Source organism: Oryctolagus cuniculus, chromosome 6 (assembly GCF_964237555.1).
Source record: "Oryctolagus cuniculus chromosome 6, mOryCun1.1, whole genome shotgun sequence".
Classification (NCBI taxonomy): domain Eukaryota; kingdom Metazoa; phylum Chordata; class Mammalia; order Lagomorpha; family Leporidae; genus Oryctolagus; species Oryctolagus cuniculus.
Genome location: NC_091437.1, coordinates 58,694,949 through 58,719,895, shown reverse-complemented (window position 1 = coordinate 58,719,895; position 24,947 = coordinate 58,694,949). Strand labels below are relative to the sequence as shown.

The window sequence follows — 24,947 nt, the reverse complement described above, 5'->3', positions numbered from 1 at the left end:
GCTGGGAGTGTTCCTTTGGATGGGGGTGGGCAGGTGGGCACAATGACCCGCATTTGCCTGGCAAGAACATGTTCACTGTCAGAGTGCAGGTGCCTCCCAGGTCACAGCAGCGCCTTGGGCTTTGGAGTTCTGTTCTGAACGAAGTGTGCTTGGCTGAGTGTGCAAGTGTGTGCATGTGCTCTGCACACATGAACATCACTCCTTCCACCCCTGAGTTTTTACAGGTGAGCGTATCGAATCCTTTGGCTGCGGTTTGGGTATCGACTGTCCCCCGAAGGTCCATCTGCAAAATGTTTGGTCCCCAAAGTCTTATGTTACTGGTACTGGAAACTCAGTCCAGTTATGGTGTCTGAAGCTGGGCCGTTGGGAAGTGATGGGATTGGATTAGGTTACTGGGTTGGAGCCCCGTGCTCACAGTGCAGTGGGTTTATAAAGAGAGACAGATGGACACACACGCTCCCTGTCTTGCTATGTGATGCCTTGTGCCACCTTGGGACTCTGCCAGCAAGAACACCATCACCAGATGTTCAGCCAGTGTGGCCTCCCAGCAGTGGGCTGTGGGCCGTGACACTTCAAAACCACAAGCACAAACTAACCTCTTTCCTCCCAAGTGCTTGTCTCAAGTACTTCACTGTGGCCATGGAAAGCTGACTGGCCCACGTTTCATCCTGGAAGGAGCGTCATGTGCTCATCGCACAGGTGAGGAAATGGAGCCGGGGCGTGGGAAGGGTCACACTGACTCTCACTGCACTCGTTAGTGGTGCCTTCGGAACTCAAACGAAGACCTGCCAGCAGTGTCCATCACACGGACCCCTAACCATCAGCTGTCTCTGCCTTAATTTTTTTAAGTTTTATTTACTTGAAAAGCAGAGAGTTATATATAGAGGGAAAGATCTTCCATCCCCAAATGACTGCAATGACCAGAGCTGGTCCAGGCTGAGGCCAGGAACTAGGAACTCCATTTGGGTCTCCCACGGGGTGGCAGGGTCCCAAGTACTTGAGTACTTGCTGATTTCCCAGGTGCATTAGCAGGGAGCTGAATCGGAAGTGGAGCAGCCAAGACTTGTGCTCATATGGGATACCAGGGTCACAGGCAGTGGCTTAACGTGCTGAGCCACAACTCCATTTCTGCCTTATTTAAAGGGACTTGTCTGGCATTCTTCTAAAACACCAATTAGAAGCTCTTATCCTGGGGTTCGTGGGTAAAATTCAGGGCATTTTTTTACTTTGATGGTAAGAGATCTAGTCTTTAGTTTTACTAACCTCTGACTGGAATTAAACATTTCCTTTCACTGTGGACATAGGTAGGAGTGTGGTGGTATCAGCAGCACTGTGCCTGTGTCCCCTGTAGAGAGCATAGATGTTTCACACCACACCACAGCTGCCACACACATCTCCAACAACCATTTTTGTTCATAGCTTTGTAGTTGAACTTGTTGCTATATATTGTTACTTAATGTGCATCACATTACATATACATGTAGAGCGTATGTCAAAAAGTTTATGGAGAAGTGGAATTAAAAGATAAATTTATTTTGGTTCAAAAACAATTTCAAAATCTGTGCATATGAAGCATTTTCAAATCATTCATGGAAAATGTGCATTATGAAGAAATCACATGGATTTCAACATTTTTTTGGCACTAAAATAAACTTTTGTTTTCATTCTATGTTCTGTGAGCTTTTTAAAGTTCTCTTGTGGCTGGGGCTGTGGCTCAATAGGCTAATCCTCCGCCTGCGGTGCTGGCACACTGGGTTCTAGTCCCGGTCGGGGCACCGGATTCTGTCCCGGTTGCTCCTCTTCCACTCCAGCTCTCTGCTGTGGCCCGCGAGTGCAGTGGAGGATGGCCCAAGTGCTTGGGCCCTGCACCCGCATGGGAGACCAGGAGGAAGCACCTGGCTCCTGGCTTCGGATCAGCGCAGTGCGCCGGCCGCAGCGCGCTGGCTGCAGTGGCCGTTGGGGGGTGAACCAATGGAAAAGGAAGACCTTTCTCTCTGTCTCTCTCTCTCACTGTCCACTCTGTCAATAAATAAATAAATAAATAGTAAAGTTTCTCTTGAATACAGAAACATATATATAGGTTTGGAGGCCAAACATAACGCAGTGGGTTAAGCCACCCTTGGGATGCCCGCATCCCACATCAGTGTGCGTGGTCAAGTCTCTGCTCTCTCTGCTTCTGACCCTGCTTCCTGCTGGTGCATCTGGAAGGTAGCAGACCCTGCCACCCATTGTGGGAGACCCGGATGGAGTTCTGGCTCCTGGTTTCGGGTTGGCCCAGCTTTTGCAGCCATTTGGGGAGTGAACCAGCAGATGGAAAAAAAAATTTTTTCTGTCTCTCCCTCTTTGTCACTCTGCCTTCTAAATAAATAAACCTTCAATATGTGTATATGTGTGACAATATTTTGATACTTGTATTTCTTTATGCTTGGTTTCACGTGTAACCTCTGTGCTTTATATCATGCATCTGAAAATTTTCTGAGGAGAGATTCCTATTTGTGGAAGAACTGCTCTGTCTCCAGCCCTGAGCTGGCCTAGAAACATTCCGACCAGCAGGGGGCAGGCACAGTCACGGTGTCAGCACAGACCGCAGTGATTACTGTATAGGGAATGCAAATAAGCAGGCAGCTGGCAGAGTGCAGGAGACTGGTGAGACCATACCTTAGGAGCTGTGGGCACTTAGGATTTGGAAATGAGGTCATTCTGCTTGGGCATCTCTTAAACACCAGTTTTATATATGCTGAAATGAGTAAGAACTTGACATTGACACAAAAACACAGGGTCAGTTCAGGCTGACATTAGAGAATCAGGAAGACTTCAGAGAGCAGGTGATGCTGAGTCTTGCCAGAGTATTTGCCAGAACACCCACATTCAGAGATTTAGGTACAGTTTAAGATAAATGGTTTATGGGTCATGATGCTGGAGAGAGGGACAGGGCCAGACCAGCATGCTAGGCTAAGACACCCTTACTCTAAGGGCAGTAAGAAGAATGGGAAAGGGGCCTGGTGCTGTGGCGCAGCAGGTTAATGCCCTGGCGTGAAGCACTGGCATCCCATATGCGCGCTGGTTCGAGACCTGGCTGCTCCCTTCCCATCCAGCTCTCTGCTATGGCCTGGGAAAGCAGTAGAAGATGGCCCAAGTCCTCGGGCCCCTGGATCCCGCGTGGGAGACCTGGAAGAAGTTCCTGGCTCCTGGCTCCAGATTGGTGCAGCTCCAGCCATTGTGGCCAACTGGGGAGTGAACCAGCAGATGGAAGACCTCTTTCTCTGTGTCTACCTCTCCTCTCCATAATTCTTTCAAATAAATAAATCTAAAAAAAAAAAAAAAAAAAAAAAAAGAATGCAAAGATGTGACTCAAGAACAGTTGAAATCATAGCCTTAGTGATTTGAGACCTGGGAAGATGGACTGAGATGCTACTGAATGAGTATATTGTCCACAAAGGTTTGAGGCTTTAGGAAAGAAAGGGAAGACTACTGCAGGCTTCTTGGGGGCAGATGTTGAGTTTTTAGTTGGGGGCTGACCTGTGGCATAGCAGGTTAAGCTGTGGCTTCCAACAAAGGGATCCCATGTGAGAGTGCCAGGTCTGAGTACTGGCTGCTCTACTTCTGATTCAGCTTCCTGCTTATGTGCCTAGGAAGGCACTGGAAGATGACCCAGGGAGACCTGGATGGAGTTCTGGGCTCATAGTTTCACCCTGGCCCAGACACAGCTGTTGTGGCCATTTGGGGAGTGAACACAATAATGGAAAATTCTCCTCTCCTCTCCTCTCCTCTCCTCTCCTCTCCTCTCCTCTCCTCTCCTCTCCTCTCCTCTCCTCTCCCCTCCCCTCCTCTCCTCTCCTTTCCCCTCCCCCTCCTCTCCCCTCCCCTCCCTCTCCCTCTCTCTCTCCCTCTCCCTCTCCCACTGTCACTTCGCCTTTCAAATAAATAAATCTAACATTTTAATAGACCCTTAAGGCCCAGAACCTCACATGTTGCAATGCTAGAGACCCCTGGTCTCAGTTTCTCATGCAGGGACTACAAAGGGAGCAGTGGGGGTCTAGAGGCTACAGATTGGGTGGTACCAGAGGTGTTTATTAACCTGATTAGCAAATATGTCTTCCGTTACAAGGCTGAGGAGACCTCTAGGACCAACGATGGCAGATGAGGCCACTTAGGCGAGCCCTGGCACTGAGGACAACCGGAAGAGCCAGACAAAACCATTAAACACTGAGGGCACAGGAGGACCACAAGATGGTGAGGAATGACCAGGCCAGGGTTCAAGGAAGGGTGGAGACCCTAGTGCATGTGCTGATCCCAGAGGGTGTAACAGAAATGCTAAGGTGGGCTTTGGATGGGCTGCCCAGGGCCAGGAGCGCAGGGATTGGAGCCCAGGGCCTTGCAAGGGGACTGTCATTCTTGAAGTAATCAGAACCTCAGAAATAGGCCCAAGGGATCTGGATTGCCAGTGTTCACGTGTCCTGAGCCCTCCCTGGATAAAAACAGCCTCTGAGGCTTCATTGTTTCTTCAGTTTACAAATAAAATGTCTGTCACTCCCCCTCTTCGTGGAGGAACGACACAGGACCCTGCGCTGTTCTTTTGTCTGCTCGGCCCTCCCCGGGTTTGCTGCTGGTTCTTCCCGGGTTGGCTACCGTCCCTTCCACCTGCGTGGAAGGGCGATTCCCCCTGCCACTTTTCCCCACTTCCGCGGGGGAGCGCCACACCGCCGGCCGGCTCGCTCGGGGGCTGCACAGGTGTTCCTTCAGGTAGATGTTCCCCGGTGCATGTTGTCTCTCTCCTCCTTTATAGTCCTCTTCCACCAATCCCAACTCTGCTACCCACACGCCGAGTACGCTGCTCTCCTCCAATCAGGAGTAGGTCCTACAATTTATTGGTTGAACTGGAGGCAGCTGTGTAGAAGCTGTTTCTCCCTTCTCAGCGCCATATTGTGGGAGAGCAGATGCATAGAATAAGTCTTAATTCCAGTAACTTAGTCTAGTCCGAGTTGCTCCCCACAATGTCCACTACACAATTAACTAGGCACAGGGGCTGGTGCTGTGGCACAGCGGGTTAAAGCCCTGGCCTGAAGCGTCGGCATCCCATGTGGGCACTGGTTCTAGTCCCAGCTGCTCCTCTTCTGATCCAGCTCTCTGCTATGGCCTGGGAAAGCAGTAGAAGATGGCCCAAATCCTTGGGGCCCAGTACCCGTGTGGGCGACCCAGAAGAAGCTCCTGGCTCCTGGCTTCGGATCGACACAGCTTCGGCTACTGCAGCCATTTGAGTAGTGAACTAGCAGATGGAAGACCTCTCTCTCTGTCTCTACCTCTTTCTGTAACTCTTTCAAATAAATAAAATAAATCTTTAAAAAAATAACTAGGCATAGAAGAAAATAACAGGAACAGAAAACCAACAGGTTGCACATTAGAAACAAAGTAGCAAGTACTCCAGATGCTGGAGTAATCTAACCATCTCTTTTTAAAAGGTTTTGCTTGTTTATTTATTTATTAGGGAGGCAGAGGGAGAGAGAAATTTTCCATCCACTTATTCACTTCTCAAATGCCTGTAACAGCTGGGGCTGGGCCGTGCTAAAGTCAGGAACCTGCAACTCTGTCTGGGTCTCACATGGATGGCAGGAACCCAAGAGTTTATGCCATCATCTGCTGCTTCCCAGGTGCCTTTGCAGGAAGCTGGATTGGAAGAAAAGGAGGAACTTAATCCCAGGCGTTCCAATTCGGAATGCAGGTTCCTGAGCAGTGACTTAGTCTGCTGCACCACAACGCCCACTCCAACTCTGATTTTACATTCCCTGTGTTTATTATGTTTGAGGAGATACAGGCCATGATTTGAACATTTCAGCAGAGAACTAAAAACAAGAATTTAAAAAGAACCAACTGTTCTAAAATTAGTGGTGATGACTGCACAAACTCTGAATGTTAAAAGAAAAAAAAATCCACACTGAATTGTACATGTTCAAAGAGTGAACATTACGGTATGTGAATTACACCTTAGCAAAGACACTATTAAAAAAGAAGCAAGCCAGGGTGGGTGTTTGGTGCAGCAGTTCAGCCGCTTTTTGGGATACTCATCTCTCATATCTGTCTGGGTCCGTGTGCTGGCGTCACTCTCCATTCCAGCCTCCTGCTAATGAACACGCTGGGAGGCAGCAGGTGATGGTTCAAGTAGTCGGGTCCCTCCCACCATCATGGGACACCTGGATTGAATTTGGGGCTCCTGGCTTCAGCCTGGCTGTTGCAGACATTTGAGGAATGAACCAGTGGATAAGAGATTTCTGTCTGCCAACCTCTCTGGCTTTAAAATAGATAAGTAGAAAAAATAAAAAGTCTAGAAGTGAAACAAAAGTAACTGGAGTTAGGTCCTCAGTTCTAGGCACAAACGTGGCCACCTTCAGAGGCCACCAATCGTTAGACGAGTCTGGAGCACCACCCTTCCTACTGCGACCTGCCATGTCTCATCCCCTGGACTGGGTTGATGAGGCTTTGAAAAGCTTGCTAAACATTTTCTTTCCAGTTCCTCGGGGAGCGGAAACTTGCTGAGAAATCACTGAAACAGCGGAGCCAACAAGATGGGTTCGCTTCCCTCGGGACATCTAGAAAGAAAGCTGAATCAATCAGAATCTCTCTCTCTTTGTAATTGAACTTGGGGCTAACCAGAAAGAAGGCCAGTTGGAAATAGGAGTTGACGGCTGAAAGCACATGACGCAGTGAGGAATCAGAGAGGACAGGAAGGGGCAAATGCAAGCTGAAAGTAGAAAGGAGGCAGAACTCCGTGATGGTTTTCAAATTTCCAGCTCTGCCGACCGGTTAGGTACTACTATCATTTACTGAGTTAGAGAAGATCAGCGTAAGACAGAAGTTGGTTTGGTTACAGGAGGGAATCAGAAGTTCAGTTTTAAAGTCAGAGCGCGCACACACACACACACACACACACGTACACACACAAGTTCAGGGGTTAGGCTTTGTGGTACAGTGGACACCCACATCCCACATTGGAATGCCTGGTTCAAGACCTGGCTACTCCACGCTTTTGATCCAGCTCCCGGCTAAAGCACCTGGGAGGCAGCAGACGATGGCCTGAGTCCTAGAGTTCCTGCCACCCACTTGGGAGACCAAGATATCATTCCTGGCTCTAGCTCCTGGTTTTGGCCTGGCCTAGCCCTAGCTTTTGGGGGCATTTGGGAAGTGAACCAGTGGATGGAAGATCTTTTTTCTCTCTGTATCCCCCACCCTCTCTGCCCTTCATATGAATAAATTTTTTAAAAAAAGTTTAATTACACATGTTAAATTTGAGATGCATACATGAAATTTGAGGACAACCCTTAAGAGGTACTTAAAGAGGGATACCACTCATTTGCACACATCTGGAGTTCAAAGGAGGTATCTGGCCTGGAGGAATCAAGCTGAGAATAGGGCATGTGATGGTTAATTTCATGTGTCAATTTGATGGATTAAGGAATACCCAGGGAACTGGTGAAGCCTTATCTTTTTATTTTAGATTTATTTATTTGAAAGTCATGATTAGAGAGAGAAAGAGAGAGAGAGAGAGAGAGAGAGAGATCTTCCATCTGCTAGTTCACTCCACAAATGGCTGCAATAGTCACGGCTTGGCCAGGCTGAAGCTAGGAGCCAGGAGCTTCATCAGGGTCTCCCATGTGGGTGCAGGGGCCCAAACACTTGGGCCATCTTCTACTGCTTTCCCAGACCATAGCAGAGAGCTGGATCAGAGAGGAGCAGCCAGGACTAGAACTGGTGTCCATATGGGATGTCGGCACTGCAGGCAAAGGCTTAGCCCACTATGCCACAGCACCGGCCAAGAGGGGATTTCTTTTCTTTTCTTTTTTTTTTTTTTTTTTTTAACAGGAATTGGCTCAAATGATTATGCAGCTGAGAAGTACCATGACAGAAGTCCCAGGTTACCAGGTGAGAGATCCGGATGAAGCTCCTGGCTCCTGGTTTGCCCTGGCCCAGTCCCTGCTACTGTGGCCATTTGGGGAGTAAACCAACGGATCAAAGATTCTCTCTCTCCTCTCTGTTACTCTGCCTTTTAAATAAATAAATAAGTAAATAATTAAAAAAAAATCTCTTCTTAGGGCTGGCATTGTAGTGTAGCAGGTAAAACTACCACCTGCAATGCTGGCATCCCCCGTGGGCACCAGTTCAAGTCCATGGGCTCCACTTCTGATCCAGCTCCCTGCTAACGTGTCTGGGAAAGCCATGGAAGATGTCCCAAGTACTTGGGCCCCTGTATCCACATGGGAGATCCGGAAGAATCTTCTGGCTCCTGGCTTTGGCTTGGCCCAGCCCTAGCCATTGCTGCCATTTTGGGAGTAACTCAGCGGATAGAAGATCTCTCTCTCTCTCTCTCTCACTCTCTCCTTCCCTCCCTCTCAGTGTAACTCTGCCTTTCAAATAAAACAAAACATAAATCTTTAACAAAATCTCTCCTGTTGGTTCTGTATCTCTGGAGGACCATGACTAACACAGGGTATGAGTTGGGTAGTCGAGAAAAATGAAGTTAGAAGGATAGGCATGACCAGAGAGAGATGTAAAACATGAAAAGGAGTTTGGATTTTATCCTGAAGACAAGGTGTGGCATCAGCTCCTCCTGAAGACGGATGGACTAGCTGTAGGAAGTGGTGATGAAAGATGTCTTTTCAGTAATCCAGGTAAGTGCTTGGAATTTATATTCTGACTTTTTTCACCTACATTGTATTATGCACATTTAACCATATTACTACAAATTCTCTGGAGACAGTTTTAAATGGTCCAATGACCTATCAACCAATGTATATATATATAATTTATATAGGAATCTCTTTGTTTCGCATAACTAACCTAGCTGGTGTGCTAGGTAAAAGCTTTTTTGCCTGTCCTAGTGGCAAAATCTCCAGCACATATTGTAGCTTTTCCAAAATCATCTGCTCAAGTCTGGTTGCCAAATTTTACTTTCTTGTTTTTTTTTTTTTAAATTTTTAAAAAGATTTATTTATTTATTTATTTACTTGAAAGTCAGAGTTACACAGAGAGAGGAGGAGAGGAGGCAGAGAGTGAGAGAGGTCTGCCATCCGCTGGTTCACTCCCCAGTTGGCCACAACGACTGGAGCTGTGCCAATCTGAAGCCAGGAGCCAAGGTCTTTCAGGTCTCCCATGAGGGTACAGGGGCCCAAGGACTTGGGCCACTTCTACTGCTTTCCCAGGCCACAGCAGAGAGCGGATTGGAAGTAGAGCAGTCAGGATGACTCGAACCTGCAAACACATGGGATGCCGGCACTGCAGGCAGCAGCTTTACCCACTACGCCATAGCGCTGGCCCTACTTTGTTTGATTTCAAAATTCTTGCACCCAGTTCAAGCTTCAACTATGCCTAGAAGCTTGTGGTGAAAAAGGCAGACATGGTTGGGATAATACTCACCAAATGTACCATTTTCATCCTCTCCATTTCTGGTCCTGCTGTGGTTAGACAGGGCCTTGTGACTTGTTCTGTGTTCAATGACGCGATTGTCACAACCTGTGTTGAAGTCATGGGAAAGCCAATGCCTGATGCTCCAGTCTATCTCTTCCCCTTAAGGAACTGTGGGAGCTGTGCGTTTATGATGGTGTGGGACAAGATGGCTGGTCCCTGGTGGCCGTGTAGATCAGAACTCGGATGCCCGTCCACACAGGACACAATGCCTGAGCAAAACATCAGCTTTATCATGATAACTGCAAGGATTTTATCATTTCTATGAGGGGACTTCCAAAAAGTCCACGGAAAAAACAGAATTCAAAGATAAGTTATTTGGGTGCAAAAGTGTTTGAAATTCAAGCATTTATTTTTCATAATATGCATTTTCAACATGATCTTGTTAAAGATCCATTATGTGCAAGGATTTCAAAATTCCTTTGCACCAAATGAACTGAGTTTTTAAATTCAACTTCCCACAAACTTTGTGAGATCCCCTCACAGAGGAAAACCTGGCCTGACCTCAGAGTCTGTCTTCACCAGTTCTGCAGTCTGCCCCTCCTCCTCCCCACCCACTAGGTTGCAACCAGCTCCTCCAAGGCTGGAGGAGGGAAAAGGCAGTGAGGGAGGAAAGGAAGGCTAAGGAGCTGCCGCTGGTGCTATGGGTGCTCCACCCAGTTCCCCTTTCTCTCCCAGCTCCTGTGGCGTTTGCTTTTAACCATCCACACCTGAGATTGCCTCCAAAGGCCTGCTCTGGGGCTGCCGGAGCCACTCTGCCCACCGGCACGGAGGCGGAAGCATCTGGGAATTTACATCCGCCCACCTTGAGGTGGGGCTCAGCCAGTGCCCCGTGGTGTGGGAGTATGGAAGCCATCTCCCCTGCAGCAAGTCAGGACAAGTGCTGAGGTGCAGTCTGTACCCCAGAGCTCCCCTGGGGGTCAGGCAGGCGCTCCCCTCCAGGGGCTCTGCTGGAGGACCTACCCTTGCTTTGCTTCCTCCTTCCCCACCCTGTTCCTCCTGCTCAGTCTCCAGTGTTCCTTGAGAGCGTTATGTACCCACACCCAGTCGTTTCCTAGTCTGCTTCTGAAGGACCATTCTTAAGGCATTTGGAACTGGTCACGATTCCAGGAAATAGACCCTAAGGATGTGTGACCGCCTGCCGGCCAGATGGGAGTAAGGACCCTATTCCCAATCGGAAGGGCGCTGCTGTTAGCACCTGGTATGCTGACACATGGCCATTACTGAAATGTGTAAATTAGAACTGGCTACAGCCAAAAGGGGTTGCACTGGCTTGTGCAAGAGAGAAGGAGCAATAATTTAAAGGACTACAGAATGAGTCTATTGTTGCTAAATGCTACTGACTTGAGAAAATAATAGGCTTCAGGCAGACAGTTACCGATTGCAGGCAAGACAGGAAAGTCAGAAGTCCCTTTAGCAAGTTTTTAAAAAGACCGTCACTGGGGCCCATGCTGTGGTAGAGTGGGTTAGGCTGCCACCTGCAATACTGGCATCCCATATGGGCTCTTGTTCAAGTCCTGGCTGCTCCACTTCTGTTCCAGCTCTCTGCTAATGTCCCTGGGAAAGCAGCAGAAGATGGCTCAAGACTTGGGCCCCCGCCACTCATGTGGTGAACCTTGATGGAGTTCCAGGCTCCTGGCTTTGGCCTGGCCCAACCCCAGCCATTGTGGCCATTTGGGAAGTAAACCAGTAAATTAAAGATCTCTGTCTTTCCCTCTCTGTAACTCTGCCTTTCAAATAAATAAATAAATCTTAAAAAAAAAAAAAAAAGACTGTCATTGATCCAGCAGTCCCACTTCCTGGAATCCACCCAGAAGACTAAAATCAGTTTGTCAGAGATCTCTGTATCCCCATGTTTATTGCTGCACCATTCATAATAGCCACGATATGGACTTGACCTAAGCATCCATAGATGCAGAAATAAAGGAAATGTGGCATGGATACAACACAATGGAATGCAATGAGTCTTTAAAAGAAGGAAATTCTCCACATGGATGGAACTAAAGGACATTATGTTAAGTGAACTAAGCCAGGCCCAGATAGACAGATACCACATGACTTCAGTTATCTGTGGAGTCTAAAGCAATTGAGGAGCCATGCTGTCGCATACAGGGTGAGGCCACCACCTGCAGTGCCAGCATCCCATATGGGCGCTGGTTCGAGTCCAGGCTACTCCACTCCCAATCCAGCTCTCTGCTATGGCCTGGGAAAGCAGTAGAAGATGGCCCAAGTCCTTGGGCTCCTGCACCTGCATGGGAGACCTGGAAGAAGCTCCTAGCTTGGCCGGTGCAGTGGCTCAATAAGCTAATCCTCCACCTGCAGTGCTGGCACCCCGGGGTTCTAGTCCCGGTCAGGGCACCGGGTACTAGTCCCGGTTGCTCCTCTTCCAGTCCAGCTCTCTGCTGTGACCCGAGAAAGCAGTGGAGGATGGCCCAAGTTCTTGGGTCCCTGCACCCTCAGGGGAGACCAGGAGGAAGTACCCAGCTCCTGGCTTCGGATTGGCGTAGCGCCGGCCGTAGCGGCCATTTGGGGAATGAACCAACAGAAGGAAGACCTTTCTCTCTGTCTCTCTCTCACTGTCTATAACTCTCTCTCTGTCTCTCTCTCTCACTGTCTAACTCTGCCTGGCAATAAATAAATAAATAAATAAATAAAGAATAGAAAAATAAAAATAAAACTAAAGGTGGTGGCTACATGAAGAGGGAGGTAGAGATGAGAGGTACAAAGCTGCACACTAAGGAACGCCTGGAGTCACCAGAAGGTGGAAGAAGCAAGGATTCTTTTCCAGAGGTTCTGGAGAGAGTGTGCCCTGCCCACAGCTTTGGGGACTTCAGGTCTTCAGAACTACAGAATAAGAAGTATTGATGCTGTTCAAAACACCAAGTGTGTGGCAGTTTATAATGACAGCCCCAGGAAATGAGCTCAGTGGAAGACTGATGTCTTCAAAGTGTTGAAACAGAAACTTCTCAACCCAGAACTCTGTAAAGCTAAAAAAAAATCCTTCATGAATACTGGCAAAATGATGACACGTTCAGATAAAAGGAAACTAAGAGAATTCAATGCCAGCAGTGGTGTGCTGCAAAAAAATGGGCTAAAGGCAGCTTTTCAGGATGAAAGGAGATGACACCAGAGGGAAAAGTGGATTTTCAGGAAATAGTACAAATAGTAAACGAAAATATAAAAATCGAAAAGACCACTTTCTCCTCTGACTTCTAAAAGACACATGGCACGGGTGTTCCGTGTGCAGCGGTGAAGACACTGCTTGGGATGCCTACATTCCAAAATGGAGTGCCTGAGTTCAAGGCCCAGTTTGGCTTCTGATTCCAGCTTCCTGTTAATGCACACCCCAGGGGCAGCAGTTTAGTCGCCACCTGGAATGAGCCTCAGGCTCCCAGCTTTGGCCTGGCCGAGCGCTTCTATTGCTGGTGTTTGGGGAATGAACCAGTGAATGGAAGATCTCTCCTTATTTGTCTCTCTGTCTCTATCTCTTTCTACTTTTTAAATAAAAATGCAAAATGAGTAAATTTTAAAAAGTTTTTTTAGGGGCCAGTGCTGTGCCATCGGCAGTGCCAGCATCCATATGGGCGCCGGTTCAGTCCCCCACTGCTCCACTTCCGATCCAGCTCCCTGCCATAGCCTGGGAAAGCAGTGGAAGATGGCCCAAGTCCTTGGGCCCCTGCGCCCTCGTGGGAGACCTGGAAGAAGCTCCTGGCTCCTGGCGTCAGATTGGCCCAGCTCTGGCAGTTGTGGCCATTTGGGAAGTGAACCAGTAGATGGAAGACATCTCTCTTTCTCTCTCTCTGCCTCTCTATAAATCTGCCTTTCAAATGAATTAATACATTTTTTTTTTGACAGGCAGAGTGGACAGTGAGAGAGAGAGACAGAGAGAAAGGTCTTCCTTTGCTGTTGGTTCACCCTCCAATGGCCGCCGTGGCTGGCACGCTGCGGCCGGTGCACCGCGCTGATCGATGGCAGGAGCCAGGTGCTTCTCCTGGTCTCCCATGGAGTGCAGGGCCCAAGCACTTGGGCCATCCTCTACTGCACTCCCTGGCCACAGCAGAGAGCTGGCCTGGAAGAGGGGCAGCTGGGAAAGAATCCGGCACCCTGACTGGGACTAGAACCCGGTGCGCCGGCCAATACATCTTTTTAAAAAGAAGTTGTTGTTTTTTTTTTTTTTAAAGATGCCAACTGGGATTCCTCCATCTCTTATTGGAGTACTTGGGCTCAAGTCCTGGCTCTGCTCCTGATTCTAGCTTCCTGCTGATGTGCATCCTGGGAGGCAGCAGGTGATGATTTAAGTGGTTGGTCCCCGCCACACACAGGAGATCTGGATTGGGTTCACCTAGTTCCAGGCTGGCCCAGCTCCAGGTGTGATGGGCATTTGGGTGAGAGAACCAGCAGATGGGAGATTTGTCTGTGTCTATGCTTTAAAAAAAATGAAAGAAAAAGTAAATAACAATGTAGAACCTTATTTTATACCATAAAAATTAACTCAAAATGAATCAAAGACCTAAAAGTAAAGGCTAAAACTGCAAAAAAAAAAAAAAAAAAAAAGGAAAAGAAAACATGGGGGGAAAGCTTCATGACACTGGTTCTGGCAAAGATTTCTTAGATACCACAACAAAAATAGCAGAAGCAACAAAAGAAAAAACAGATAAACTGGACTACATCAAAATGACAAACTTTTATACATAAAAGGCAACCTACAAAATGAGAGAAAACATTTGCAAGCCATTTATTGGAAAAGGGGTTAATATCAGGAATATATTAAGAAAAACTTTGGCTGGCGCCGCGGCTCACTAGGCTAATCCTCTGCCTTGCGGCGCTGGCACACCGGGTTCTAGTCCCGGTCGGGGCGCCAGATTCTTTCCCAGTTGCCCCTCTTCCAGGCCAGCTCTCTGCTGTGGCCAGGGAGTGCAGTAGAGGATGGCCCAAGTGCTTGGGCCCTGCACTCCATGGGAGACCAGGAGAAGCACCTGGCTCCTGCCATCGGATCAGCGCGGTGCGCTGGCCACAGCGCGCCGGCTGCGGCGGCCATTGGAGGGTGAACCAACAGCAAAGGAAGATCATTCTCTCTGTCTCTCTCTCTCACTGTCCACTCTGCCTGTCAAAAAAGAAAAAAAGAAAAATTCAAGGTGGGCCTTTGGCATGTGGGTTAAGATTCCATCCCACACTCGAGTACCTGGTTCGAGTCCTGGCTACTCTGCTTCCATCAGCTTCCTACTGATACACACCCTGAGAGGCAGCTGATGATCATTTAGGTGAATCTCTAGTTTCCTGCTTTGCAGACTGCTCCAAACCTGGCTGTTGCAGGTATCTGGGGAGTGAACCAGAGGATAGAAGTTTTCTCTATCTCTGTCTCTGTCGATTCACCTTTAAAATGCATAAAAATCAAAAAATAAAAAATTTTAAAAAATTCCCTGAGGCCACTGTTGTCATGTCAGGTTAAGCCACCTGCTCCTTCCCAGGCTTCTAGCTTTGGCCTGACCCAGCCCTGGTTATTGTGGCCGGGGAGTGAACGAGCATATGGAAGACCTTTCTGTCTCTAACTCTGCCTTTCAAATAAATAAATCTTAAAACAAACAAACAAAAAAACCAGATGTGCGAGGTGCATGGCACAGTCTGAAGCCCATACTGCTGGTGCTCTGTCCAGATCCCTGTTTATGAATTTTTGCTTTCTTATCTAATGGCCTGCACCAATAACTCTCTTGCGAGGACTGTCCCCCTCCAGGTGCTGCTTGGCCTGAAGGCACTGAGACGGAGCCTCAAGCAAGCGACTTCCATCCTGGGGCATCCACGCAGCAGTTGCATCAGGCTGATGCTCCTCTCCCTGCAACTCTGCCTGAAAGGGCAACTTTGCTCCACGCTTTCCTGCTTCCCTTGCTCCTTTAGGGTTGTTTCTTGGGGGAGCACTTCTTCTCAATAAAGGCTTGTGACTGTAGCCTCATCTCAGCGTCTGCTTCTGGGGAATCCATCCTAAAGCAGGGAGCAGAAAATGCCCTGACTCACGCAGTTATAACCTGGCACCTACCTTCTAGGTGCTTCATGCATTGCGCCAATACCTTCTCATGGAACATTTTTGGATTTCCTCTTCCTACATAGGAGACGTCCTCTGGTCAGCTGCCTGAGATCTCTTGCCCCTCTTAATCCCTGGCTGCCTGTGAGCTGCTCAGGCTGCACCTATCGGGATCACCTTACCCCTCCAAGTGGTCCTCTCAGTCAGCGACTGTTTCAAGATAATCTTTTTTTGTGGAATCTGCAGCTGGCTCACACAAAACCTGCAGTTTTGTCCCCTACTCCCACCCCGAAGTGTGGAAGTACAAGTCCCCTTTCTAAGACAGGTCTTTTCTCGTTGTGGCTATTAAACTGTTCTCAGTCTTTAGCTTGTGGACTTTTTCAGACATGAGTGAGGAATGAGTTCCCTTGTCCTCCAAACTCTAGGGGACACATAGCAGTATCTCTGAGTGTGCCCCCTGGAAGCCCTTGAGGTATGCCTGGGCAGAACGGGGAGGAGGAATCCTCTAACTCCTCACCCATCTCTGCAGTCTCCAAGCTTCTTTACACCTTCAGATGGGGGACAGGCTCATTAGCTGGCAGAACTGGTTTTCTGACAATCTTCTATGCAAGTCTTCCAAACTTGATCTACACAGCATTAAAATGGCACTTTTTTTTTGTTGTTGTTGTTTTGTTTAGCTTTGTTTTTGATTTGGGGCTACAGCTGACACTCAGGACTGAAAGAGTCTCATTTGAACATCCTATTAGAAAGATAAGGCTTCATGTGCAACCACTTTGTTCCAATTTCGGTAATTCTTGAGTCCCTACTGGTTACAGTGTTCCTCTGGGAGAGAGGAAAAAGGCAGAAGGCAAGAACCTAGTCATTAGTTGCCCATTCAGGTAGGAGGGAATAGAGTGAGGTTTTCAACATGAGGCCATACCTGACCACACAAGCAAACACCTGAAACCTAAGCCATATACACTGTGTTCTAGTAGACAGAACCTAATTCACTGAGAGAGCACCATACAGATTCACCCCTTTGCCTGCTCTCCACTCTCTTACTTTCTCAGAATTTAGGATCTTCCTTAGGATGAACGTCTTGGAGCCCTCTAAGCTACTAAAAGCCTCCAGAAGGGCCTGGGACAGGTTCTGGCAAGAGAGTTCACGCCAAGGTTGCTGAGTTCTGCACTGCACAGCCTCTGGTTGGCTCTATTTTAGATCCAATTATTAGCTGGCACCCTTAGCAAACTACATTGTTAACAGCCTTCAGTGTTATTGGAGGGTGAATGGTGAGAAGTGTGGCAACTGGATTGGCTAAGATGTGGGCAGCAAAAAGGAATTGGAGATTGCCAGCGCCTGTATTGCAGCCCCAAGTGCACTCCCATCATGCACTTCATGCCTTGACACTTGCAGGCACTCCAACCTGGCATGGGGATGTCCCAAGTGGCAGTATAACTGCTGTGCCAAATGCCTACATAGTATCCTTCTATCTTTTTTTCCTGAAAATATATTCTAATGCATTTACAAAGATTTATTTATTTATTTGAAAGACAGAGTTATAGAAAGGCAGAGGCAGAGAGAGAGAGGTCTTCCATCTGCTGGTTCACTTACCAAATGGCCGCAAAAGTCAGGGCTGCACTGATTCGAAGCTAGTAGCCAGGAGCTTCTTCTGGGTCTCCCACACAGGTGCAGGGGACCAAGGACTTAGGCCATCTTCCACTGCTTTCCCAGGCCATAGCAGAGAGCTGGCTCAGAAGTGGAGCAGCCGGGACACAAACTGGCACCCATATGGGATGCTGCCACTGCAGGTGGTGGCTTTACCTGCTACGCCACAGTGCCGGCCCTTCTAATGCATTTTTTTTTTTTTTGACAGGCAGAGTGGACAGTGAGAGAGAGAGACAGAGAGAAAGGTCTTCCTTTGCCGTTGGTTCACCCTCCAATGGCCGCCGCGGCCGGCGCGCTGCGGCCGGCGCACCGCGCTGATCCGATGGCAGGAGCCAGGAGCCAGGTGCTTTTCCTGGTCTCCCATGGGGTGCAGGGCCCAAGCACCTGGGCCATCCTCCACTGCACTCCCTGGCCACAGCAGAGGGCTGGCCTGGAAGAGGGGCAACCGGGACAGAATCCGGCGCCCCGACCGGGACTAGAGCCCGGTGTGCCGGCGCCGCTAGGCGGAGGATTAGCCTAGTGAGCCGCGGCGCCGGCCTTTCTAATGCATTTTTATATTTGAAAATCTTGTATTATTACACTATTGTACTTCTCTTCCACATGTTTTTATAATTTTTATTTTCTGTGATGACAGGTTCTCAATATTAGCCAAAAATCCTAGGGACTAAGTTATCATTATTATAATTATTAAACACAATTGATCAAGTAGTATATTACTCTTTTGATAAATATGCTTAAGCATGAGCATCTAAGTTTATTAGAACTGTATCTTTTAAATAAATAAAAATGGTTTGCATTCCTGTGCACAAATACTCCTTGTTGTTAGAATGAGGAAGGATATTATGTCAAACTTATTTTTAGGTTTTATTTTTGTACAGAAGACTTGCTCATATGAGAATGAAAGTTGTCTTCTAGCAATGTTATTCAACTTTTGGGGAGTCTTTCTAAGTGACTGTGTCAAAATTTACATAATGATCTATCAGTAAACTTATATATTTATTTGAGAGGCAGAGAGGGAAGAGAGTACGCTCCCATCCACTGGTTCATTCCCAAAATACCCACCAAGTCCAGGTTGGGCTGAGGCTAAGTACGGAGATGGGAATACTATCCAGATTTCCCACAAGGGTGTTGGGAACCCAATTATGTGAGCCATCACCACTGCCTCCCAAAGGTCTGCATTAGCAGAAAACTGGAGTCAGTAACCAGAGGTAGGTATTAAACCCAGGTACTCTGGGGCTGGTGCTGTGGCGTAGCGGGTAAAGCCATCACCTGCAGTGCTGGCATCCCATATGGACACCAGTTGGAGTCCTGGCTGTTCCACTTCTGATCCAGCTCCCTGCCAATGTGCATGGGAAGACAGCAGAGGATGGCTCATGTCCTTGGTCCCCTGCACCCATGTGGGAGACCCAGAAAAAGCTCCAGGCTCCTGGCTTCAATTTGGCTCAGCTCCAGCTATTGTGGCCATTTGGGGAGTGAACCAGTGGCTGGAAAGATCTCTCTCTCTCTCTGCCTCTGCTTCTCTGTAACTCGGCTTTCAAACAAATAAATAAATCCTTAAAACAACAACAAAACCCAGGTACTCCAACATGCGACTTCTCAAGCATCTTAACTGGTGTCTCAACCACTAGGACAAATGCCTGCTCCCCAGATAATTTTTATTACAATTAAAACTCAATTTAATCCTTCTTCAGTTTTGCTGAGAACAAAGTATTGGAAACCACCTGACTAATAAAAGTATTTATATAGTCCCTAGAGAAATTCACTCAATTCCTGGGAAGCATACCAAAACACCTTTACCAAGATTCATTAAATGATTATTAAGTACATCTGGGTAGCAGAGCTAATCCTATGTGTTTGCCAAATTCGACTTCATTTCCCTTTTTCTAGGCTCACGGGAACAGTATACTGCGCAGGCTTCCTTAAGCTTCTCAGGGCATGTGGCTGAGTACTGACCCATGCACAATGGGCTGGAAAGATGTGCTTCTGAGACAGGGCAATTATTAACCAGTAGGTCTTCCTGTGCAGCCTCTCTCCCTCAGCAACAGTGGAGACCAGGAATTCCACGTGGAGTCACTGTAAGACAGTTGGCGCAGAACAGATTGCACAGGAACAGAGTCTGTTTATTAAGCCACTGTTTCCAGGGTGTGGAAACAGTTGCCCAGCTTGAACTACACGTCTCTGAATTCTGTTCCTCTGTTTCTGCTTAGAGTGGGCCGCAGCACATGCTCGTGCAGGATGTGCAGCTTGGAAGCGAGGCACCAGTCATTTTGGAGCCCATGTGTACCTCAGGGATCTGCTGACTCATCTCCTTGCTGTGAGGTCCTAGTTGGATCTGCAGTTGCTCAACCTTCCCTGAGAGCCTCTCTCAGCTCCTCTGATTCCGAGGCTGTGTGTGTGTGTGTGTGTGTGTGTGTGTGTGTAGCTCTGTGACAAAGGGCTCCGGCCTCTGCCTGACACCTGCATGTCCAAGGCCAGAGGTGGTCGGCGCTGACAGGGGTTCCGGTCTGTGCTGATGCTTGCTCCTCCCTACCTTACAGTCTTCTTCCCTGCCTGCCTACCTAAGACCCAGCACTGGCTGCAGATCTCTTACAGAGATCACATAACTAGAACTGGAAGTGATATAAGGTCAACTCCTTGTAAAAATCTCTTACTACACTCTTGTTGGTTCTGCTTTTCTGATTGGATTTTAATACAAAGGGTTAATTTCCTATTGTAGGAGTGTATGAGGGGCCATCAAATGGTTCATGAAAAATGCATATTATGAAAAAAAAAAACAATGCAGGGATTTCAACAAAATTTTTTTGTGCCAAAAAAACTCATACTAATTTTTTTTTTTGACAGGCAGAGTGGACAGTGAGAGAGAGACAGAGAGAAAGGTCTTCCTTTTCCGCTGGTTCACCTGCCCAGTGGCCGCTGCGGCTGGTGTACCATGCTGATTCGAAGCCAGGAGCCAGGTGCTTCTCTTTCTTGGTCTCCCATGTGGGTGCAGAGCCCAAGGACTTGAGCCATCCTCCACTGCACTCCCTGGCCACAGCAGAGAGCTGGACTAGAAGAGGGGCAACCGGGACAGAATCCGGGGCCCTGACCGGGACTAGAACCCGGTGTGCCGGCGCTGCAGGTGGAGGATTAGCCTATTGAGCCACGGCGCCGGCCTCTAATTTGTTTTAACAATCTAAAGAGGATTTAGTTTGAGGCACTAAGAAGATATTAGTTTGAAAAGTTCCTATCAGAGAAACACAAATTCTCTAAAATTAAAACAAGAACAAACATCCAATTTATGGGGAAGCTTGGTTAGAAGAATGGTAAGCCGCCCCCCCCCCACCTTTTTTAAACTAATTAATGTATTTAAGAGAGGCAGAGTTGCGGGGTGTGGGGGGGGAGAGACAGAGAGAGATCTTCCATCTGCTGGTTTACTTTCCAAATGGCTGCAAAGGTCAGAGCTGGGCCGTTCCAAAGCCAGGAGTCAGGAGGGGCTTCTTCCAGGTCTCCCAAGTGGGAGCAGGGACCCAAGTACTTGGGCCGTTTTCTGCTGCTTTCCCAGGCGCATTAGCAGGGAGCTGGATTGGAAGTGGAGCAGCCATAACCTGAACCAGTGCCTAAATGGGGATACTGGCACTGCAAGCTGCGGCCTCAGCAGCTACGCCACAGTGCCGGCCCTGAAATCACTGGTGGTTTACAGAAAGCTTATGGAGGGGCTGCTGCCTTTGACACTGGCATTCCCTGCTTCCAATTCAGCTTCCTACTAATGTGTCTGGGAAAGCAGTGGATGACGGCAGTGGGTCCCTGCCACTCATGTGGTCTCAAAACCTGAATGGAGTTCCAGTTTTTTGGCTTCAGCCTGGCCCAGACCTGGCCACTGCAGCCATTTAGAGACTGAACCAGTGAATGGAAGATCTTTTCCTGTTTCTCCCTCTCTCTGCTGTTCTGGTTTCAAATAAATAAAGCTTAAAAAAATAAGAATAGGGTGATCCATTATTGAAGATGAAGCTTGCAGTGGCAGATCATTCACATTAATTTGCAAGGAAAAACCGAATCTTTTTTGTACCCTAATTAAAAACCAACAATAAATAGCAGAAACAATAGCCAACACCATAGACATCTTTGCTGGTTCAGCTTACTGAATTTTGACTGAAAAATTATAAAGTGGAGCACACTTTCTGTTCTGTGAATACACAAACTCGTTGTGCTCAGAATAGCTGGAGTCAGGAGCAGAGCTTCCAATAGAAATGTTAAACAAGCGGGGTGGAGATCCTGTAGCACTTTTTCCAAGAATTGCAACTGGGGATGAAACGTGGATTTATCAGTATGATTCCAAAGACAAAGCCCAATGAAAGCAATGCTACCAAGAGGCGTGGAAGTGGCCTAGTCAAGGCAAAAGTGAACTGGTCAGCAGCAGAGGTCGTGGCAACAGGTTTTGAGATGCTCAAGACATTTTGCTTGCTGACTTTCTGGAGGGCTGAAGAACAACACCATCTGCTTATTAGCGTGTTTAGAGAATGTGAGCTAAAGCTCTAGCAGAAAAGTACCTGAGAGAGCTTCACCAGAGTCCTCCCCCACAATGCTCCTGCTCATTTCTCTCCTCAAACAAGGGCAATTCTGTGAGTATGGATGGGAAGTCATTAGGTATCCTCTTACAGTCCTAGTTTGACTACTTCTGACTTTTTTGTTTCCTAATGTTTATTTTATTTATTTTTTTTTTTTTTACTTTTTAAAAAAAGTTTTGAAGGGCAAAGTGACAGAGAGAGAGAGGGAGATCTTTCACTTGATGGTTTGCTCTCCAAATGCCTACAACAGCTGGGCTGGGATAGGCTGAAGACAGGAGCTCAGAAATTCATCTGAGTTCCCACATGCAGGGACCTAAGCACTTGAGCCATCATCCGCTGCCTTCCAGGGTGCACAGGAAGAGGAAGCTGGATCGGAAGTGCAGTAGCTGGGATTCAAACCAAGTGGCATCTTAACCACTGTGCCAAATGCCTGCCCTTCATGTTGAAATTTAATCCCCATGATGAGAGGTTGCAACAGATGCCAAGCATGCTCTTGGACTTGCAGAATCAAGAGCTAAATGATCTTTTTATTTATATATTGCTCAGTTTCAGATAATATGTGTACAGCAATAAAAAGTGCACTAAAGATAGATAGAAGACAAACTGAAGTGATGGCAACTGTGGAAAATCATAGGCCACACGTCATATAAAGAAAGTAATTGCTGTTCGACCCCTGCATATCATTTCTATGTAGATCTAATAGTGAGATGTTCCAATTTTTCAAGAGAAGCTAGAAATTCAGGTTTTAAAATAGGACACTCATATTTTAAAACAATAAAAAAGATGGTGTAGGCTAAAGTTACATATTGGGGGTAGGAAATGATTCACCGTGGGCTTCCTAGCTCTGTGTGCTGAGTCACGTTGCAGGTGCTAGGGCCTTGGAGATCTGGACTAGCTGTTACATCAGTGGCACCCAAGGGACCATGCCTGTCTGTATTCTCACCATTGTCTAGACCCTTTCCACCCTATGGGCTTGGCTGTGTCTCTGGCTTTGGTCAAGCGGCATTAGTATGTGTGGTGTAGCAGATTTGATAAGCAATTGTTCATTGGGGCTTGTCTTCTTTGAAGCCACCAAGCAGAAGCTTGAGTGGTAAGAAGCCACTTGGAGAGGATGGTATTGTGGTGTAGCGGGTGAAGCCGCCACCTGCACGTTGACAACTCATAAGGGGCTCCGGTTCAATTCCTGTCTGCTCCAAGTCCAATACAGCTCCCTGCTGATGCACTTGGGAAAGCAGTGGAAGATGGCCCAGGTCCTTGGGTCCCTGCATACACATGGGAGACCCAAATGAAGCTCCTGGTCCCTGGCTTTGGTCTGGCCCAGCCCCAGCCGTTGTGGCCATTTGGGGAGTGAACCAGAGGATGGAAGATATCTTTCTCTCTCTTTTCCCTTCTCTGTAACTCTGCCTTTCAAATTAAATAAATCATTTTTTTTTTTTTAAAGAAGAAGCCATGTGGTGAAGAGAGACCGCAGGGGCCACAAAGTCACTTTGAATGAGTCCCCAGCTGATTTCAGGCCCATGACTAACTTCAGATTACACCATGTGGGTCTAGCTGAGCCTGGTCAACCCACACAATTGTAAAAAATAATAAACTCTGTTATTCTAAGCTACTAAATCTTGGGGTGGTCTGTTATGTTGCAATAGGTAACAGAAGCAGAGGTCATTAATTTTAATTCCCTTGTTTACACTCCCTAGAGTGTTCCAACCAAGGCCCAGATACAGCAGCACTGCCTCTGGTGAAATTCAGGCAGTAAGTTAGTGGTGGCAACTGTTTAATTCCGGTTTCTTCCTATTGCTTTTCTTTCAATTTCTTGGTGAAAAGCACCAGATAAGGACAATGAAACTTCAAACTCTACCTGCATGAAACTTAACACTGTCTTCAATGCATACAAATCACTGCAATAATTTAGCTCTCGGAAATGCAAACACTTCTAGGTCATCCAGTCCCTTTGCTTTACAGGTGTGAGAATGAAAAAACACTTGAGGAAAATGGAAAGCACTTGGAAGCTGGCCTGGTACAATCATCCAGGCTGTAACATCAGTAGATGACAGCTGACCGCTAGGCCTCGTACACTCATGTAGAACACGAATCATTGGACAGAACATTAACATCAGACAAGGCCAAGCTGTGACCAGGAGTGGTCAAGACAAAAACCGAGACCATCCTTAATCATGCCTGAATGCAGATAAAACACCAATGTTGTCCAAACCACAAAAAATGACCAAACACCCATTCCAGTTAGTTGGAGGGGGCTGCTGCTCCTTTACCAACTAAAGCTTAAGCCTCTACCCAAAATTCCCTTCCTTCTGATAAGATTTATTGAGATGGACGATCAACGAATGACCACCACTGCCTGACAGTCTCGACGGCCTCAAGTCTCCCGGATCACCTTCCTGAGACGCCCTCCTCCGGCTTCTCCTGGTGTGTGCTCTCACTCACTTCAACTAGCAGGAAAAGCAATGCGTTCAACCCTCCGTGTGTTCCCGCTGGGTTCTGGTCAGAGGAATGGCGAAGTCTGCAAAGTCAGGAGGCTGAGTTCAACTGAGAGGAGTCTCCAAGTTTTGCTTCTGAGCACCTGCCATTCTTCCCGTTCGTGTCTGCCGCCTTCCTCTCACAATTAAACTCCACGAGAACAGAGTCATGTTGAGAGCTGACTCCCTGTGCCTACAGCTGTACGCGGCAAAGGTGGATGCTTACAAAGCAGCTCTGAACGAATGAATGAGGAAGAGCGGCTCAGCCCACGCACGTTCCCTTTGGTCTCTCAGCTCCTAATCCGTGGGGCAGCCAGACAGGCCCACAGCACGTCAGCATCCCCCTTCCCCAACTTCATCTCCAGCCCCCTCAGTCCTCCCATACCCTTCCAGCTGCTTCCCTCGGTCAAGCTTCTCTCTCTTGCCGTCCTCTTCCCACACTTGAGCCCCAAGAGCCCACCTTCCTAATGCACTCAATCCATCAGTCTCCACCACCTCCCCCTCGCCCTCCCCCAAGCACCGGCGGACCCGAAGCCTCGCTACTTAGGCGTCGAATGGGCACTGCAGACACCCATCGCGCATGTGCGGAAACTGGTCGCACACGCAGGATCTCTGACAAGCGGGGAGTCGTCTCCGAGTTTCCGTCCCGGTCTCCGCAGCCTTAGGCTGCCAGGAAGTCAAGAGAAGGCAGCCGGAAGGAGAACCTGCGCGCAAGTCTTTCTGGGACATGTAGTCGTGGCGCTCCCGAGACCCTACCCCGAGCCAGCCCTTAATTCTTCTGGTCTGTACGTCCCGCGTTCACAGGGCAGTGCTACTTTC

The 24,947-nt window shown here is 47.9% G+C and overlaps 1 long non-coding RNA gene across 1 annotated transcript; it reads right to left on the bottom strand.

Annotated features, from left to right (window-relative positions):
• Nucleotides 1-4,632: 4,632 nt before the first annotated feature.
• Nucleotides 4,633-24,864, bottom strand: LOC127490551 (uncharacterized). Its single transcript, XR_007918551.2, has 2 exons — nucleotides 24,657-24,864; nucleotides 4,633-24,172 (listed from the first exon to the last, which is right to left on the bottom strand). It is a non-coding gene; the product is annotated as an uncharacterized lncRNA (long non-coding RNA).
• Nucleotides 24,865-24,947: the final 83 nt, after the last annotated feature.